Below are 21,869 nucleotides of genomic sequence, written 5' to 3'. Positions count from 1 at the left end.
ACACACACACACACACACACACACACACAAATTCAACTACTTAATAAAGAAAATCCCAAAGGTAGTCAAAACAAAAATTTCACATTACCTACAAAAGAAAAGAGATAAAATTTAAGGTATCCTATGCAAAAATAATAAAAACAAGACAATGTGAAAAGGTCTTTAGAGATTTTCAAAACAAATATTCCAGCAAATATTCCAAATCAACAAAAGTTAGTGTTCAAACTGAAGACAGGGCCATACTTATAGAAACTCAATTTCAGGTAGAAAGAGAACTTTGAAGCACTCAAAAAAAATAGAACAAAATCTGCTATTTTTCTTGAGAAGTTGTTATAGCTTTTTGATATCAGCATATTATATCTTAATCGAATTAACCAGCCCACTGTGTATATTTGGCTTGTGTGTCAGTCAGCTTTCTTTAACTGGGATGAAATGCCTGCCAAACATAACTTAAAGGTTTTGCTCTTAACTTCAGGGTTTTTAGCCCATGGCTGGCTGATGCCAACGTGGCAAACGGGACATGGACTTGGAGAACAGAGGGAGCCAGGAAGCAGAGAAAGGTGGGAAAGCCAGAGACAGAGGATACAGGTAAGTTCTGTTAGGCATGTCCAGCCTGGACAGCTAGCAGTGTACCCCACATGACTGTAAAGTTTTATCACTCACCTGTGAGTTCTCACAGGAGTTTTCATGGCTTGATTGCCTGGTGCTGATTATGGACTGCTAAGTAGTAGCAGAATACTGCTTAGGGGGCATGGTGCAGTAGATGCCCACCTCGCCCCACCCTGGGGATCTATACATTCAACCATCTGGATGGCAGGGCTGGCGCAGCATACAGGACCGGAGATTGAACCATAGGTCCTGCACTTGTCAAAACAGGCACTTAATCTACTGTGCAATCTCACCAGCCCTCCTCTAGCTGTGTTTTATTTATTTATTTATTTATTTATTTATTTATTTATCTATTTATTTATTTTAGGAAGTGTCTACAGGGTGTTCAGGGTCTCACTACTAGATTGGACTCATAGTGATCTGCCTGTTTACAGCCTCCCAAGAGCTGGGATTACAGGTGCTTGCCACCACACCCAGTCTCAATTGGCATCTCAGTGCACCTCAGGGGTGGGGCTGGCATGGCAGGCCTGGAAATCAAATCCCTGGCCCCTGAGTCTGCTTGTAGGCGCTTTAATCCACTGAGCTATTTGCCGGCCCTCTTGCTACATTTCGAAAATTATTATTTCCATTATTTTCTCTCATTTATAGCTTTGTTAGGTGTATACTTGTAGCTACTAGTTGCTACTGTAGAGCACATGGCCTGGCTTGGTTTGTCCAAAAACTGGTTCCAGACCAGACATTTCTTTGGCTATACTTATCTAACATCTACGACATTATTTGTTTATTTCAATTCAGTGTTCTTCACCTATGAGTGATTTAAAATTATCTTCATCCTGTTTGTGTACTGAACCAGAGTTAAAATATAAGTTAAGATCACCACATTCAGGGCTGGGGAGATGGCTCAGTAGAATAAGCACTTCCTTAGTAAGTGCAAGGGCCTGAGTTCAATCCCTGGTTCCACAAAAAAAAAAAAAAAGATCACCACATTCTATAAAATTTAATTCCTCAGCACAATGCAATGGCTTATTTTCAAGTTAGTTTTAACTATTTATTATTAGTGTAATATGTTATTTGCTGTTCTTTTTTACTATTAATTTCTTTGGCTATACTTATCTAACATCTACGACATTATTTGTTTATTTCAATTCAGTGTTCTTCACCTATGAGTGATTTAAAATTATCTTCATCCTGTTTGTGTACTGAACCAGAGTTAAAATATAAGTTAAGATCTTTTAAATTTAATTTTATTAAAAAAATTTAATTTTATTATTTGATACATGATCCCCTTATGCAGTTCAAGCTAGTAGTGATCCTTCTGTCTCAGCCTCCCCAGTGCTGGAATTACAGATGTATGCCACCATGCCTGGGCTCTGGGCCAGTGTGGCATGCCTGGGTTCATGGGCTGGCATGGTATGAGGTACCAGGGATCAAACCTGGGCCTCCGCCAGGAGCATAACTGCTGAGCTATCTCTCCATCCATCTACTATTAATTATCTACTATAAAATTATTATATTTTCTTGTACAAATGCAATATTTTTGTGACCCTTTATATAAAATGTTTTAAATGTCAGTGCTGTAAGTTTATACATTTGTATAATTATTTGTGAAGTTCAAATAAATTATGTAAAAGCATATGAGCTTATAACATAAATATGATTACAGTTATACATGTTAACATATAAATTATTGATGACATACCTCATTTTATGTAAAATTTTAGGGTAATCTACTTAATATTATTAGAGAGTTGTCATCAATCTTTAATAATTTTTAAATTATGAATGAGCTTAAAATTGTAAAAAGTTTATAAAGGCTTATTCCTTTTAATAAGACCTGAGTGAGTTAGTTTTTATAGACTCATCATCGCAATTTTCTTCTGCTTATTTTAAGGTAGAATATAAGTAGACAGAAGGAATTGGACAACTTTGGCAATATTCCAAATATTTCACAACTTTGGCAATATTCCAAAACTAAGAATTGTCAAATTAAGAAAGATTTTTAACTCTTGAGTTTTAAGTCAAGATATTTGGGTAATTGTAAATCTTGTAAGTCATACCAATCAGGGCCAGCCAAATAGCTCAGTGGATTAAAGCTCCTGCAGGCAGGCACAGAGGCTGGGAGTTCAATCCCCAGGCCTGCCATGCCAGCCCTGCCCCTGGGGTGCACTGAGACAGCAAATAAGACTGGGTGTGGTGGTGTGTCCCCGTAATCCCAGCTCTTGGGATGCTCTAAACAGGCGGATCACTATGAGTTTGATCTAGTAGTAAGACACTCAACACCCTGTGGACCCTTCCTTAAAAAATCCAAAAAAAAAAAAAAAAAAAAAGTCTTAGCAGTCAATTTACCACAGATTATGCAGTCACTAACATTATCTGTTTCTGCTGTGTGTGCAGATTTATTATGGAGAGGCAAAATCACCCTATATCTGTAGATTTTGGACAAAACACCAGCATTAAAATTTATTAAACTTTAAGTGCTTTGTTTATAATAGATTTTGGTTTTGTTATGGTGAACATCTTTAACAGTTTAGACATACTTTTACTAATTCATGAATGTAGTCCATATGGTGGGCAATTTTAAGGCCAGTTTAAATGCTTTTCATTGATGTCACATTATTTTTTTTTCAAAGATTATAGTTTTTATTATTTGGACTTCTTATGCTTGACAATATATTGCTTTATCCATTTTTCTGTTTTCCAAGGATTTCCTGTTTGACTTTGATAAAGTAAAATATTTATTTGAGTATAGAAATAAGTAAACAGTCGAGATTTTTCTACATAAAGTGAAGCACTCCAGATTAAATGGGAGCTGTTACCAAAAAACCTTCAAAGGCTCAGTATCTTTCATAGCTGCCCACTCACTCAACAGAGAGAAGTCGTATTTCTATTATCTAAGGGACAAATTTCTGTGACCAGCAGAACATCTGACCACACTTGGGATAATATCCAGCCTCACCTATATAACATCAATTGAGTGGGAAAAAAATGAAAAACAACAAACAAGTCATAATTTAGTAATGAAAATGCTGTATTATTCTTATAGTCATGTTTTCTGAACAAATTAATTGCATTTTTCATCTTTCTAGTAAAAAGCATTTTGCATTTTATGATTGTTAACACTGTGAATAGCTGATGAACAGCCTAAAATATTTCAGTGCTAATAAAATACCTTTAAATAGCTTCACCCTCCCACATGTTACCTGCAGTTCAGCCTTTCTCTCTTGCTCTCTCCTATCTCTTCCTTTCTCTTTCCTTCTGCCTCTCTCTCTCTCTCTCTCTCTCTCTCTCTCTCTCTCTCTCTCTCTTCCTCCTTTTCCATTTCTTTTTTCCTCTATTTTCTTCTTTCATTTAAAAATATGTTATTGGGGCTGGGGAGACAGCTCAGTAGAATAAGCGCTTGCCTGGCAAGCACAAGGGCCTAAGTTCAATCCCCAGTTCTGAAAAAAAAAAAAGAAAAGAAAAAAAAAGGGTTATTGGTAAATGTTTGTGTTCCTTCATCTCACATGTAATATTTGCCAGGTATTATCAATTTTCCTCTCTTTCATCAGATTCACCAGACACATTTAAAAGTCTCCTGAAGTCCACTCATTTCTTTGCATTCATCCTACATCCACAAGAGACCTTTGAAACTTACCAGAGAGTACTGTAAGCAAACGCTTGTGTCAGTCCTGATAGAGGAAAAATGTCAAGGAATAAGAGACAGAAGGAAAGGGAAAGAAGGAGGTAAAGGAGAATGGGAGAGACATAGAGAGGGAGAGAGAGGGAGGGAGGGAGGGAAGAAAGAAGGGAGAGAGAGAGAGAGACAGAAAAGGAGGGAGAGAGGAAGGATTGGAGGGAGGGATGGGGGAGACAGAGACAGAGAAAGAGGGAAAGATGGAGGGAAGGAAGGAGGAAGGGAGGGAAGATTAAAGGGAGGAAAGGAAAAGGGAGAGAAACAGAGAAAGAAAAGGAGGAAAGGAGGGCGGAAAGGAGGGAAAAAGTGGGAGGGAGGGAAACAGAGACAGAGAAGGAGAGAGGAAGGGAGAGAGGAGGGATAAAGGGGGGAGGAAAGGAGGAAGGGATGGAAGTAGAGAGACAGAGACAAACCAAGAAAATTAGGAGAAAGTGAGAGTAAAATAAAGGATGAAAGGAGAGAGGTGGAGTAAAGAAACTCTTCTGAAATTACCTTGGCATGATAGACACAAGGTGAACTGACATAATCCTCAAGGTGAACAAGACCATCAAAGCCTCAGAGAGGTACTAAGCCAATAAATTTATTTCCTGTATTCCCTAGTTTGTTTTTTAATACGAGGGATTGAACCCAGAGCTTTAGTGCTGAGCTATATTTCAACCACTTTCTTTATTTTTATGTTTTTAAAGTTTTGGTTCAGGATCTTTCTAAATTGCTAAACTGCACAGCCTGGGACTTCAGGATTTTGTTACCTTAGGCTTCCTGAAAGCTCTGATTATAGTCATTGGCCGTCAAGTTCAGCAAAATATTTTTGTTTCAAAACTAGAAAACCTAGTTTCAGACAACTCTTTTATTGTTCATTAATATGAAATGGTAGCATTGCATGGTTTGGAACTTTTTTCCCCATGAATTCTTAATATTTGATATGATTATATAATCACATTATTTTTATGATACCTTTATGAATGTAGGAAGAAAGCACAATGAGAATTTTACAATGAAGTTGCTTAAATGAAAGTGTTACATGGGTAGATCGGTCAATTAAACTTGTTCAAACTGATTCAACTTCTATTAGGCTGTCTTCAAAAGAATTACCCTGTGCAGGACTTCTCGACTCTTCAGTAAATGGAATAAAATAGCAAAGCCTTTAGGCTTTGATCATCTATAAAAGTTCTTGCAAAAAAGAAATGTCACAAAAATAACTCTCCATTGTCTGCTTTTTTCCCCCCATGACTGGTGTTGAACACTTGGAGTGCAATGGTTTTTCATTTACTTTAGTTTTTGGCTCTGATAAACCAACCCAGCCTCCATGAGAACAGTATACTGTTTATTTTGATCATTGCTGTATATTCTTTAGGAAAACTTGATCCGTGTAATAATTCATTAAGAGTTGGTGAAACAAATTCACAAAAGGCAGACTGATTAGGTCCTAACTAGACCATGAAAGCTAACAAAATAAAGAAACATAGGTCAGAAATTGGCTAGAATGTTTCATAGAACACATTCTCTTGAGTTTCACTTCAAGAATAATTCCATTTATTAATAACATTCCCTAAAATTAGATGTCAGAATGTCATCAATGGTATTAGGGTCATGTGAAGCATGCTAGATCACATGCAGGGTCTACTGGGGAATTTATCTGGTTACAACTACCGCTGATTAATAACCTCTCTTAATAATCAGTGGCCTCACTTCGAGTCAGTGGGCTTTTCCACAAAAAGTATTTTCAGTTAATGTGACTACTTCTCATTTTGGAAACATCAAAGGAAATTATCTCATCCTCTTCCATCATTGTTTAAGTCCTTATAAAGTCTCTATAGAGGGGTTATTGAAAGAAGCACATTATTTTGTCACAAGTAATAATGTAAGTACACTGAACCTAGTTCTGAAAAAACTAGACCTAACTATTTTGATCACAGTTAAACACCAATGAATATAGAACTTCAAATTCCAAATGACCAATGGCTTCATTTCTCTCATAGTTATATAGTAAGGTTGTTAACAACTGAAATCAAGAATGCCCCCTGAGTCCTCATAGGGTGAGAGGGAAGCCCTTCAGAAAGAGATTAGTTCCCAGAGCTCTCTACTCTTTAGTAGACTAGTGTTGGGCATAAGGGAGACATAGGTGTTTCCCCCTCCTCAGTTCCTCCTTTCTCTTGCTTAACATTGCAAGCTTCTTTACCAGCTTGTTGCATGCATATTTCATCTACTCTGCTGCTCTGTCATGTTCTTTCTCCCTTGGAGTCAGGCAACCAAAGATTGTAACCATGGACCAAAATAAACCTCTTCTTTAACTAGCTACCATTACTTCTGAGTATTGTATATTTTGTTCCAGTTAGGAGGAAGTGAAAAAGACAAATTTCAATGGAGATTTTGCACAATTCATATTTCAATAAAAATATGAATTGGGCAGAATATGACATTTTGGTGCTGTCCTTGGGTTGCCTGTATAAAAATAAATTTTCTCAAACTAAGGTATGTGTTAAGACATTTGCAACTTTGCAAATTTCACAACTGTTTGAGAAGGGCACCATGTGCTAAACTTCAAAGAATAAACATGATCCTGTGGGAATATTTCTTAATTTTAATGAAGAGATAATTTCACATTTGTTTCCTGTGCTTTTTGAAGTGTGCATCTAGGCTCTGGTCACTCATTTTGTGTCTATATTTGATGATTTATAATGCTCACCTCAAAAGTCTCCTTTTGATCATTTTACCATTATATATTGAACATCTCCCTGTTTTCAGAAATGAAGAAGTGAGACAAAAATTTCTGACTGTATGTGGAAGTATCTACAGGGTGTTCAGGGTCTCACTAGTAGATCAGACTCCTACTGATCCTCCTGTTTTCAGCCTCTCAAATGCTGGGATTACAGGTGTGCGCCAGCATGCCCAGTCTCCATCGTCATCTCAGCACGCCCCAGGGGCGGGGACAGCGTGGCAGGCCAAGGGTCAAGCCCTGGCCACTGTGCTCTGACTAAGCAGGTGCTTTAGTCCACTGAGCTATCAGTCTGGCCCTAACCCCTGGGAGTTTCTCGAAGGTTGAACTGGACATGACATTCTCTGAAATCAGTAATATTTTATATTTTTATATCTTCTATAATTAGTATTTATATATTGTATACCTTTATCTGCAATTTTAAAATTGTTGTTTTGCCTAAATTTATTAAATATATTGTTAATACATGCTAAAAGTGTGTGGTTTGTCTACCATAAATAAATAAATGAATAAATAGGTACTTAGTATTTTCTAGTTTTACAGATGGTAATATTCAAAAAATGATATGTGAAATATTTTTCTAAGATCAAATATTAAAAAGATATCATTGAGATCATTTTAATACAATTTATGCCCTGTCAAACTTTATGGTTTCTAGAGTTTATAATGTTGATATGTATGTTATCAATGCTGAACAACAATCCTGGTAGTTAATTGTATCATTCACACACTTCTATTTTCGTAGAAGAGATTAGCACTCTTTTTGTAAAAGGTTACATGCTGGCTGCTATTTTGCTTCCTTATATTCTTTGATTAAAATTCACAAACAGGTATGCTCACAGCATAGTGATAATAAGAAAGAAAATATATAATTTGAGAACCATGTGATATTTTTAGCAAATGCTTCTCCAAAGAAGATACATGAATGCCACATAAACAAGAAGGTAGATCCTGAGCATCATTAATCATTCAAAAATATCTATTTCAACCTCATTGATTTACATTTACACTTACATGCTTTTGGATGCATCGATTTAAAAAACAGGCAATAACCACAGAAATTAACAAAATAAACACCCTCAAATAACAACTGCCATTGAGAATGAGGTTGAACTTCAACTCATATTTTTACAGGTGGGAGTTCAACGCAGTGTAATCACTTTGAAAAGCAATTTGTCAATTTCTTAAAACAATACACGTTTAACATTTCATCTTGCAAGCTCACACAAATATTAACTGAACAGGCATGAATGTATGTGCACAAACAATTGTGTGTGAATGTATACAGTGTTGTTTTTCTTGTGAATGTCAAAGGCTTACAATAGCTATAGTGCACGTGACCACTCCGTGGATAAACCTACTGCTATACATTCACATTAGAGCATTATGTAGAAGTAGAAGGGAACAAACTGATACAGTGGTTGCATTAATTGCAGATGTATAATGCGCAGCTGAAACAGACCAAAATGCTACCTATTTTTATCTTACTTTTATATTCCTTTATAAAAGTGAAACAACTTTTGTAGTGGTGGAATTGTTCTGCGCATTTACTTTTATGGCAATTACATGGTAATGGGTGTCAAAATTCATAGAATGCAATATCTAAACAGAGTAAACTTATATTAACTTATTTTATATGTGCGTATTTATTATATATAATAGACTTGACTTCAAAGATATTGTATTTAACATTCAAATGAAGCTAAAGTGATTAACATCTAAATTGTTATACTAAGGGATTTGCATTAAAGTATTAAACTCTATTCTAGTATGATTTATAGCATTTCTTTCAAATTATAGTAAGATAGTTCCATGTTTTCTACTGAGGAGAATTATTTGGATGTGCTTTATTGGTAAAAATCTATTCCACAAGATGTCTGTGATAGCTATGTTATTTGAGTAAAATGCTCAAGAGAAGACTCAGTAGAAACTAATCTTGTTAAAGAATCCTTGCATAATATAAATCTCAATGATTTATTAACACAAAACCATAAGTGTAAACTATTTTGAACCATTTTTGTTCTATACTTAAATGATTCCATGGCAGAGTTTTTTTTTTTTGCAGAACTGGGGATTGAACTCAGACCATTGTGCTTGCCAGGGAAGCGCTTATTCCACTGAGCCATCTCCCCAGCCCCAATGGTAGAGTTTTGATATTCTCATGATTCTACCATCTAAAGCATACTTTAAAATTAAAAATGTGTCACCTGGCCAGGCATGGTGGTGAAGGATTATAATATCAGAACTCGAGAGGCTGAGGCAGGAGGATCACTGAGAGTTCGAGGCCAGCTTGGGCTACAAAGTGAGTTTAAAGCCAGCTTGAACTGCATTCTGAAAGCTTGCAACAAAAAAGCCAAACAAAAGAGATAAAGTGTAAGCTAACAGAATAATATCTCTATGAGCCTGCATCTTAAAAATATCTTGGACATGTCAAATTCCTGAAATTTAGCAAATATGTATCATGACAGCTATTAAAACCTTTTACTGTCTTATTCATATTTAAACTATGGCAAATACTGAATATGATTTAAGTGATGCATTTTGAGTAGAAACCAAATATTTCACTAAAAATGTTCATTTATGGATGTGTTCCTGTGATAATTGTAGTTCATAAATATTAGTGTAGCATCATATAAATAAAGAATTATAACCCCAGTATAGGAATATTAAGTCAGGCAGACATAGAAAGCAGAAAGAGAGAGCTTACTAAGTTATATGGAAGTTTTAAGAATGTTTTCTCTGTTTAGGGTCACAAAGGAGCAATACTGAATATGTCAGTTATCAGGGTCACTTTCCTTATTGAAAGACAGGGAGAGCACATGACACCTAAGTGTACCCAGAAATCACAGAGCTTCTCATCACTGAATTTATTCCCTCCTTGTGAGAGAGGCATCAACTCCCTCTCCTTGGCAAGAAATAAAAGACTCTTCATTTAAATTTATTTCTACCAGAGTATGAGTTCTATAGCACAAAGGATAAATAAAGCTAACCTTTGCGAAAGAATGCTTTTCAAGGAAAGATGGCATACCCTAGATCTTTAAATCCCACCTGTACAGATGTAACAGCAGTAATCCTTTAGTATAAATTCTGATAAGTCCATTTTATACTATTTATTAATAAAAACATAGGAAATAAGCACAGGAGAAAATCCCAGGTCATTTATTTTGTGTGTGTGGTGTTAGGTTAAACGCAGGACCCTTGAATGAGCTTTATCAGACTCTCCTCTTTTATTTTGAGATAATGTCGTGTTAACCTGCTATTTTTTTTTCAGAATGTGTTCAAATTTAGGATCTTCCTCCATCAGCCTCCCAGAAATATGAGATTATAGGCATGTGCCAGTACAGTTGGCTCCAGGTTCTCTAATGTAAAATAAGTGGTTTCTCTAAGCAAACTAATATATAGAAATATTAGATGCCTCTTATTTGCTTATTTGGTTTGGTCATTTTAAACCAAGCCTTCAGAAATTGTTGCTCTCTGATGAGCAAATATTTTCATTAAGTAAAAGATAAACATGCATGCTTGCCAAGTTCAAAAGACACGGGTTCGATCCCTAGTACCGCATGCCATGCCAGCCACAGAACCCTGGGCACGCTGCACCAGCCAGTGACCCAGACAGGAGAATCACTACTAGTCTGAGCTGTGTAGTAGGTGTAGGTGAGACACTGCACCTAATAAATAAAAAAATTTAAACAAACAAGCAAACAAAGAATGTGTGGCTACTATGTTCCTCTCCAAATTAACATATTTCATAAAGCAAATGAAGAGTGATTGGTACTTATCTTGAGAGAAAAGGAGTCAGCCTTCAGGTATGATAGATAAGGATGTGGGTGGAAGAGTCTCTTCAGCTTTTCAGAATCCAAGGTGTGGCACGAAGTCTTTTAAATTTGTCCTAGATGCCTGGTCCCCTCCCTGCATCCCATCCACCACCCCATCAGCTGGCACATCTCTGATGCCCAGCTCATTGAAACAAGTCCACCACACTTATTTAACTGTACTTTCAAGATACAAATAGACATTGACAAATGTCCCCTGTCCACTTTGGAAGATTACTGAATGTCAATAAACTGGAAAAAGTAGAAGTCTGACACCTAATGTGGCAATTTACAAGTTCACTGAAACACCCTGTCTTCTCAATCAGGCTTGTTCTACATCGTATCCCTCTCTTAGCTCTATTCTTCAGCAACTCTTTATAACCAAATTGTTTCCTAAGAGCACTTGACATATACATCGATTCACTAATCATTGTCAGCATTCTAGTGATGCAAATAGAACATATCATGGTTCCTATTTCATAGATGGGTAAATGAAGCAACGTAGCATTTAACTAATATGAGAGCTTACACCCTCATACGGAGTTGGAATTAGATTCTGAGACAGTGTTTTATTCTATCTTGCTTTACCTTTTCTATAACAGTGCTGAAGTGTAAAATAGAATATTAAATCTTCCAGGATTTATAATGAAGTTCTTTCTATTATATCAATACCAGTAAATTTTTTTTAAAAATCATGTTTTGGAGACACGATCTTGCTAGTTTTCGAGGCTGGTTTGGTGTTCGCGATCATCCTGTATCAGCTTCCCAAGTAACTTAAGTTTCAGGCATATGCTACCATGCTGGCCGAATCATTATTTTTATATGTTCCCGCCAAAAATAGCATTGTTAAAATTGTGTGAAAAGGGCCAGCCAAATAGCTCAGTGGGTTAAAGCACCTGCAAGCAGGTACAGGGGCCGGGGGTTTAATCCTGGAGCCTGCCTTGCCTGAACTGCCCATCTGGGCGCACTGAGCCGGCAATTGAGACTGGGCGTGGTGGTGCGCGCCTGTAATCTCAGATCTTGGGAGGCTGTAAACAGGCGGATCACTATGAGTCTGATCTATTAGTGGGACTCTGAACACCCTGTAGACCCTTCCCTAAAATACAAAAAGATATGAAAATTAAAAATTAGAATCATAAAAATTTGATGAATAGAATTCCATTACATATTAGTGGCAAACTTCTTTGCTGTGCCTCAAAATATAAACGAGAGAGAACAATTTGAAATAAATACATATTCATGCAAAAATGCATGTCCATGCAAGTACATATTAATTTAAATAAATAGGGCATTTATGTAACAAGTACAGTTTATAAGAGATTTTAATGAGACTGATTGATTGATTAGGTATTTATGTAACAAGTACAGTTTATGAAGTTTTTTAAAGAAATTGATTGATTGATTGACTGACTGATGGGTAAAGGTTGAGTTCTCCTCACAAAAGGAAGCCTAGGATGGAGTTGAAATTGGGACATGGAGTGGGAATGCTATGAAACATCCAACTGCCTTCTCCCTTTTCTATGAAGCCAAGGTAGCAAGTATAACATGTTGGTTTAGGAAGCTATAAAATAGATTTGCGCTGTTGCTTGCCACATTCATAATTTTCATTTATCAAACATTTTAAGGATGACTGTGGAATCTCCATGCTACTATGCAGAGCTATATCCAAGTGCAGTTCTAAGTGGAAAGTCACTGTATCTCCTCAGACTTACAGGTTAATTTAAGGATCATGGAAGATGACGAATTAGACTCTGATATTCTTCTCTGGCAACCAGTGCTAAGATAGGTTCCACTCAGTGAGAGGAGGGGGAACAACAGAATTCTATCAGACTCACACAATCTACAAAGGGCAACTCTGTGGATCCGACGTGGCACAGAGGACAGGACCCTGGTCTTAACTTCAAGCATTTTCTACCATGAAATACCCACGGTGACAAATACACTCCCACTGCTGCAGCCACAGTGTCTTCTTTTATTATTAATATATTTCTCTTAGATTGCAAGAGAGACTGAAGTGAGATAAGGAGCAAGAGGACAATAGCACTTAACTATACTGTCAGAATTTTAAGACTAAATAAATTCAGAACCATTGGCATGAAAACTATTGTTTGGTTCTACAAGCCTGTAGAAAAATTGAGAATGCTTAAATGAATTAGCATCATGAATAAATAAATAGTCCTCTATAAATAAAAGGCATTTTTATAAGAGCTCTTGAAAGTTGATCAAGCAGAGTTTTGAAAGTTGATCCAAAGATAGTCACTGAAGGGGGTTGGGCAAAGAGCTCAGAGGCATAAGCACCTGCCCGGCAAGCATAAGGACTCGAGTTCCATCACTGGACGCACGTGTCATGCAGGCCCCAGAACCCTGGGCATGGTGGCACATGCCTGTGATCAAAGCATTCTCAAGATTGAGACAGGAGGATTTCTATGAGTTCAAGACCCACCTGGGGTCTACAAAAGTGAGCATAGAACCAGCCTGAACTGCACTGTGAGACCCTGTCTCAAAATCTGTCAATCAATCAATCAATCATATTAGATAGACACAATCTATCAGATTTTGAGGGGCTATTCAGAAAAACGGGATTCTGTTTACAACTTTGAAAGATATACCTCTAGGACAATTTGTAGGATATGTTTTGTGTGAGGCTTAGGATAGAAACCAGCTTGGCATGCATACTCCATTACTAACGTACACCACGTGATCTTAATGTTGTAGTTTTTCATTCCTAGGATGCTAATGCAGCATAAATAGTAGTTGCATCGGTTAGTCTTATGTTGTGTTATCTATTTTTAACCATCAATTTACAGTGATCTTCATTGTCGGAAAATAGTTAGGAGATGCAGTTTGGGGCTGTGCAGGTTGGTGTGGTATCTATGCTTCACCACTTTGTTACTTCAATGGTTTGGAAGCATCTGAAAATACACAGACATTAAATTAATTTTGTAGGAATACTGAAATGCCCGGTATCACATCATCAAGCTAGAAAGTTAATGCACTTATTGGGCCACGCAGAGTAATGGATTCAATTTACGGAAAGTTTCTATAATTGCACCAATGCAAGAAAATTGACAACTTTTATTTATTTATTCATTTATTTATTTATTTATTCATTCATTTATTTATTTTTGGTGGTACTGGATATAGAACTCAGGACCTTGTGTTTGGCAGGCAAGCACTTATTCTACTGAGCTATCTTCCCCGGCCTACAGTTTGAATAACACTTGTATTTTCCTATGAAATACACAATTCAGGCATCTCACAGGATGGACAGCATGGAAGATCTGAAGAAAGAAATAAAAGAATCTGAGTATCCCAGAGGTTCGCTGAGAATGTATACCACAATGTGTTCACTGAATCAGCAGATACACCAAGAATGATTCCTCATGGGAGGGATTAGGATACAAAAAGAAGGGATGCAGTGACCCTTGTATATTTCTGATTCTGAAGTAAAAAGGAAAGTATAATTTTATTACAATTTATGCATCTTAAAATCATGTTGAGGGCTAGTGAGGTGGCTCAGTAGACAAAGCACCTGTTCAATCTCTGGGCCCGCTTGCAATTCTGGCTCCACTCCTGAGATGTGCGGAACCAATGACCTAGTCCAGGCGTGGTGGCACAGGCCTATTATCCCAGCACTGGGGTTGCTAAAAACAGGAGAATCACCACAGGTCTGATCTGTATGGTGAGAACCTGTACCATTTACACAAATGAAAAAATATTATGTTGATTTATCAAATTTTTCAATATGCCCCATAATACATTGGGATTCATTGCTTGTTAATGTGACAAATTGACCCAAGCTAAGAAATAGAAGAGATTTGAGCCATATGTGATGCAGTTAACCACACGAACCAGAGGTACTAATGAGCAGCTGAGAAAGGAAAATGAGCAACTTTGAAATATGTACAATTTACTCTTGCTTTTCAAAATATCTTGGGTAAATCTCAAATTCAAGAGTTTCTTCACTTTCTGAGTAAAGAAAAAAAAAGTAAGTTTGTTGGTTTTTCCCTTTTTTTGGGACTTGTATATCCTCTGAAGCTAAACAAGAAGTACTTCAACAACTGGAAGAAAGTAGTATTTTTTGTAAAAATGGATCAAAGGAAACAATAAAACTATGTGCTGGATTTTAAATAGCTTTTTGAAGCTGTCATGGATGCTTGCATTTTTGTATTTAATATGTTTATGGCCATCATATTAGTAGTTTTCAGTATGTATATTATTTTTTAAATAATTTTATTGAAAAATAAGTAGCATTGAGACAGTTTCAAAACAAATTAGAAGGACAGTTTCAATATTAATATATTGCATATCATTGTCTTAGTGGTTATCCATTGTACAAGATGCAGACATGATATCCTGTCCACAAACACTATTAGAACAAATCTCTCTATTCATTGAATTAAGGGACTGCAGCTATATATCTATCCTAACTATTTTGAATATACAGATACAAAATGGTCATTCTTTTGTATCCTCCTTTTTTGTTCAGTTTTGTCAGAGAAGGGTATTCCACTGCCAATTAAATATTGTAGGTGCATGAATTCAGTAAAATATTTCAATATAGTCCAGTAGTTCATATTCATAGTGGGTTATATACGTTCTTACTTTATTTAAGAAATTCAAGATTTTATGTGTCTTAAGTATTTTTGTTAAGTCTAAGCCACAGCATGTTGTATAACCTTAATTACATATATAAACATGAAAATGCAGTATACAAAGTAGAATTTTATTTTATTTTTTTTTAATTTTAGGGAAGGGTCTGCAGGGTGTTCAGTGTCTCACTACTATATCGGACTTGTAGTGATTCACCTGTTTAGAGCCTCCCAAGAGCTGGGATTACAGACACGTGCCACCATGCTCAGTCTCAATTGCCATCTCAGCATGCCCCGGGAGCAAGGCCGGCACAGCAGGCCCAGATATTGAATCCCCAGCCCCTGCACCTGCTTACAGATGCTTTAATCCACTGAGCTATTTGGCCAGCCCTTTAAAGTAGAATGTTTTTTGTTGCTCCCTAAAAAATGGATTGATAAAACTGTAGGAAAGGGAAAGCAGAGGTCTGTAATGCCTGCTCCAAGAATTACCTCAAGGAAGCAGACTCCTCTATGTTTAAGTTTTTCTGTTTTAGGAACTGTGGGTGACACCACCAGGCGTGACTTAAGCACTGATGTACCCAGTAATAGCTACTGCTAGTCCAGGAGAACTTGCTAGTTCTCATAAGCACAGAAAGTGCCAATAGCCTCTCACCCAATAACGTGCATCAGGTTCTGTATCTTAATAAAACCTTAAAATGTTCTCAGGGCTTAACCGAGGCCACTCTGGCCTGTCCTACATGTGTATTGAATGGCCTAGTCAATGTTTCCAAAGTCAGAGCTTCTTTCTTTGAGATAGACGGACAGAAGATAGAAAATTAACAGACAGACAGACAGACAGACAGACAGACAGACACAGATAGACAGACAGACTGGCAGACAGGCAGACAGGCAGGCAGGCAGACACAGACAGACAGACAGACAGACAGACAGACAGACAGACAGACAGACAGACAGACGGATTTTAACTTGACCATAGCCTGACTACAACTGCTAGATGTTTATGTGGACTGTTCCAAGAACAAGGGTCATGTGTTGGAATGAGTTAGTGGAAATATTTTTTCTTGCTAATTTTAGATGATGGTTCTTCCTGTCTGTCTTTAGGCTTTACTGGGGCTGCAAAACTCCATTACATCTGTGTGCTGTCTTAGGAACACCTTGGTCCCACAAGATCCCCTTTCTTGCTGACTGAACTATCATCTAGTGGGCCATTATCTTATGTTCTAAAATGGCTCTAGTGAAAATGTCCTGCATGTGCACTGTGGCCGTGGATGGATAGAGAGTGACTACACACTTTAGCTGAGCACACATACACTTTACACACCTACAAACTGTCCCAGCCCAGTGCATCCCAACTCTGGAAGATCCTGATAGCAGCCCTACACAGAGTGAGGTCCCTGTGGAGGAGAGGAAGTGGGTGGTGTCTTAGATTGTCCATACCAAGCCTGGGCGTGGTGGTGCACTCCTGTAATGCCAGCACTTGGGAGGCTGAAAACAGGAGGATCACTACAAGTCTGATCTGAGTAGTGAGACCCTGTAGACCCTATATTAAATACAAAATAAAGTAATGTATTGTTTATAAAAACATTGTCCCAACCAGAAAATTAACTTTCAGTTTTTTAAAAAAAATTTGTATTTATTTATTTGGTACAGGGTCTCACTATGTAGCTCAGACTATGTAGGAATCCTCCTGTCTCAGTCTCCCCAGCACTGGGATTACAGGGATGCACCACCATGCCTAGTTTTGGTGGCCAGCTCAGCATGGTGCTGGCATGGCATGTGATACCAGGGATCAAACTCGGGTCCTTGCGCTCACCAAACAGGTGCTTAGAACACCAGGCTATGGATTTCCCTGGTAACAACTCTAGTGGTCCTGAGCCCAGAAAACTCATGGAAGCCTGAGAAAGAAATATTCTTATTTTGACCTGCAATTACACTAAAATACTGCTAAGCAAATAATGTGCATGGCGTTTCATATATTGACATAAAAGGCTGTTTTGAATACCAGAGCATATATAGAAATTCACACAAGTATAAGAATTATTAAGGTTTTATTTTCCTATGTCCTCACTGCTGGTTAATATTTCATAAAACTATTGTCAATCATGTAGGGAAAAATCTTCTTATTATAGATTTAACATCATAACAGTTTTATTGAGGTATGATTGACATCCAATATGGTGCATATAATTTATGTTTATACTTTGCATATATATTTATATCTTTTTATTTATCTATCCACTGTCAAATTGCCCGGATGAATAAACAACACACGGGGTCATGAATATATCCATTGCCTCTAAAATTTTCCTTAGGCATTTTGGAATTCTCCCTGTTTCTCCTTGCACAACGCTTATATCTCTTTACATGTGAACATTGGTATGATTTCTACCACTCATATGTGAGATAGAATTTCTAGAATTTTCTATATATGGAAACATACAGCATGCCTATATTCAAATCTCCAATTGCATATACAACCAACTTACACATTTATTCAGAAAGGTGGCTGCCTTTTTAATTAAGTTTCTTTGAATCTGTGTAGTAGTTGTGGAAAACTGATATTTAAAATATTGAATAGACTCATGCTTTTTCTTCCGTTGTGTTAACCAATGCTTTTGCAGGGGTAGTGAATTGGTTTTGCCCTTTATAATTAAATAAAACAATGCTTGTACATATACATTAACTTTGCTTTTAAACATCTCACTAATTGTTAATGTCAGTCATTATTTTATTATTTTATCATTAACATTATTTATTGATAACATTACATATTAATAATAACATTATTAATATTTTGTTTCTGTTCTGTTCTTTAATTTTCTTTCTATCACAAACTCCTTTAGAAGATCTATTTAATTATTTTTATTTGAATATTGATATACATATGTAGAATTAGGATTTGAATTTTCCTGTGTTCCCTTCATTTCCTAAATCCTCAGAATAATTTCATGTAACATATTTGTAATCAACACCGGAAAATGGAATTTTAAATGTTGGATTTTTTGTTTTGTTTTGTTTTAGAGATGGATGATTTCAGAGTTCCTCCCACAGAGCACACAGCCCACACTTCTCCTCTCCTCTCCTCCCCTCCCCTCCCCTCCCCTCTCTTCTTTTCTGCTCTTCTCTCCTCTTACCTCCAAAAGTGACAAAATATGAAGCTGCTGCACCCAGGAGGCCAGGGACCAGGCTTCTATTCCGAAAGACGACAAGCTGAAGGTGACCAGACTCAATAAAGCCAGAGTTCTATGTTCCCCTCCACTCTGTTCCTTAATATAGAAAACCCTGGCCCAACTGTATGAGGCAAGATCGTATTTGAAGGTATAAGGACACTTCCCTTTTCTTGGAACTAGCTTTGAATAAATCCTTTTCTCCTTTTTACCAATATATATGGCCTCCTTTGATTTGGTCAGTGGTGAGCAAACCAACCTACACATATAAACCTTAGAGCCTGACAGTATATTCACTGAATTGATTCATAAAATATGCTGTAACCTCTTTTAGGCATTTTTAGAAATATTTATTAAATTTAATAAGGTTCTTCTCACATGCTAGTTCTGGTTTATTTCCTAGTGGTAGTCTATACCATTTTTAGCTTCATTAGTATAAAGAATACAGACTCATTGTGTCTACATTTAGAATAAATGAGGGTTTTTAAAAGCTAATTTGTGTTAACTTTGTTCACTGTTTTCATAGACAAAGGGAAATATTTGCAGTTTCAAAGTCACAGTGTTTAACTTCAACTTGTGCTAATTGCTTCTGTTGACTAATATTAATGTTGACTAATATTAGGAGCAGTGAATGTATTTTGTTTCCCTTCTCACTAAAATGTCTGCATGTCTGGTTTGTCAGTGCTAACCCAGGTTTCTTTGACCAATAATCAAAATAATGAAATCCATTATTAATTCCAGTATATATTAACCAGACTTAATGCAAATGATTCGATCGCTCAACGCTGTTCATAAATCTCAAAATGAGCTTGAGCTAAGTAATCGTCTTCAACAAGGCTGCATGTGACCCAACCAACCCTCAACAGAGAGGTCAAAGCATGCTGACTTGAACAATTGTCTCTCCTTTTGAAATTGTGTCCTATTTATTACTATGAGCACTACCCACATAATTAATCTGTCATAGTCCCCAGGCCTGTTCTGCCTCTTTTATAGCTCTGAGAATAGATTCTCTACAACCCAGAAGTCTCTCACCCTCAGGCAGGACCTACCCTTTGATCTGTCTGTCATTGTCTTGCCAGACATTGGATTCTGCTTCTCACTCCCCGTGTTTGTGTCTACATTTTATCCAATACAGCAGCTCACATACAGTAGGAAGCAGCCTAACAGTAAACCTTACTCACTCAAAAATTATACAAGATGTCTGATGAGACTATTAAAACAGATATGCCAAGAGCAAATGGATTGCTTTTCTTCAACAATCTTAAATTGGCTTGTTATGACAAAGAACGGTTCAGTCGCAGTCACAAGCAACTAAAGCTGTACACCAACTACGATCAGTGGTGAATGGAACTTAGAAAAGCTGTTTATTACTAGGACATTTTGGCCTCCAAATAATAAGGACAAATCCAGATCAGTCTTATGTTTTCTACTGTTTTAGGCTCTCAGTGCTGTTTATGTTTGATTGAAATGGAAGCTGACTGTCATGCACATATCAGCCTATGAAAAATATTAATGAATTATGTGTATGACAAACACTACCAAGAGTTTGCTGTTAAAGGATGATCATAAAATACTTTGAAGTGTATAATAAATTATTGTTGTCTTCTAACATCTTTAGGATAGACACAAGACAAATGTAAGAAATACTTTTCTGCAAATATGTCTCTATTTCTAATAGCAATCCAATTGTTTAGGTGCCAAATTATGTTTATAGAAGCTATATAATTTATTTTTATTTAATTTAATCTAGGGCCAGGGAGATAGCTCAGTGGTCTAAGCACCTGTCTGTAAAGCTCAAAGACCTGGGTTTGACCTGTGATATTGCATGTCTTGTTGGCCTTGAGCTGAGCTGGCCACAGAAACTGCATGTGGTGGCAGAAACTGCATGTGGTGGCAGATGCCTGTAATCCCAGTGCTTGGGAGGCTGAGAGAGGAGGATCACTGTGAGTCTGAGCTGCATAGTGAGACCCTATGCTAAACAAACAAAGATTTTTTTTAAATAATAAAATAAGCCTAGTAATAGTTTTCTGATATAAAGTCCCAATCAAAAGTAAATTCAGTAGCATCTTTGAGAAAATTATATTTATCATTCTAGACTAATACTGGAGTACCATAATTCAAAATAATGAAGATTGTGAAAACATTTATTCTTCTTTAAACTGTCCTATGAGCACTAAAATTAGTAAGTTAGAAAATTTTATCATTATTAATTATTTATAGAACTATATTGAAAAATACTTTATTAATATATAAAGACATTTCAAAAGAAATCACCCAGAGAGTGAAAAGATAACCGATGAGTTTGGGAAAAAAATGTAGACAACTGTCCCTAAGACAAAGGCCTTCTACCTAGACCATAGGAAGCATATAAAAAAAACTTGAGCCCCCCAAATTCAAAAGGCCAATCAAAAGCTGGGCATCTGAGGTGAATGCACACTTCTCAGATGAAACACAAATTGCAAATAAATATGTGAAAAATTGTTCGACACTATTGGTCGTTTGAGAAATGCACATTAAAACAACACTGAGATTCAGTCTTATCCTAGAAAGAATGGCTATCATCAGGAAATCAGTCAATAACAAATGCTGGCTCTGAGGGAAAAGGAACCCTGCTCCACTGTTGGTGTGAGTGTAGATTGGTACAACCACTATGGAAATCAGTATGTGGATTCCTCAAAGTGAAAGTAGAATTAGAGGTTCCATTAAATTCAGCTATCCCTCTTCTGAGTATTTTCCCAGAAGAAATGAAAGCATGATACCACATCTCCATATACTGTCCTGTTAAGAGCAGCCCGATTTGTCATAGCTAACTCTTGGAAATCCAAAGTCTCATCACCTAAAAATGGAATATAAAAAAGTTGTGATATTATTTTGCTTAAAACAGTTCGTATTGGTTTTGGTCTCTTTAAAATAAAAAAAAAACTTTAAAAAATAAAACTATTTCTAATGACACAGGTCTTGATCTGCCAAGTTTAAATTATAAAAAACCACTACGCCAATAACACCTTGCAAGTGTCAATTAAATTTATTGTACCAAAATGGAAGATATTTAAGATCTATTTAAAAATTGCTGGGCTTTTATGCTTTTTGATGTGCAAAATGGCAATTTTATGTGCTTCAAATTTAGAGTTTTATGGTAGAATTCCTACGATCTGGGTTAAGTTATAAGACTTGGCTCCTACTCCTACGCTGTACTGAGATGGGTCACGGGGCCAGATGTGAGCCGCGGGGTTTCCCACCCCATGCATGCAATACAAACAGAATTTCACCTTAACTGCCTTGTCCAGAGTGGAGAGATTC

Source organism: Octodon degus, unplaced genomic scaffold, assembly GCF_000260255.1.
Source record: "Octodon degus isolate 3935 unplaced genomic scaffold, OctDeg1.0 scaffold00001, whole genome shotgun sequence".
NCBI lineage: Eukaryota > Metazoa > Chordata > Mammalia > Rodentia > Octodontidae > Octodon > Octodon degus.
This window is presented reverse-complemented; position numbering follows the sequence as displayed.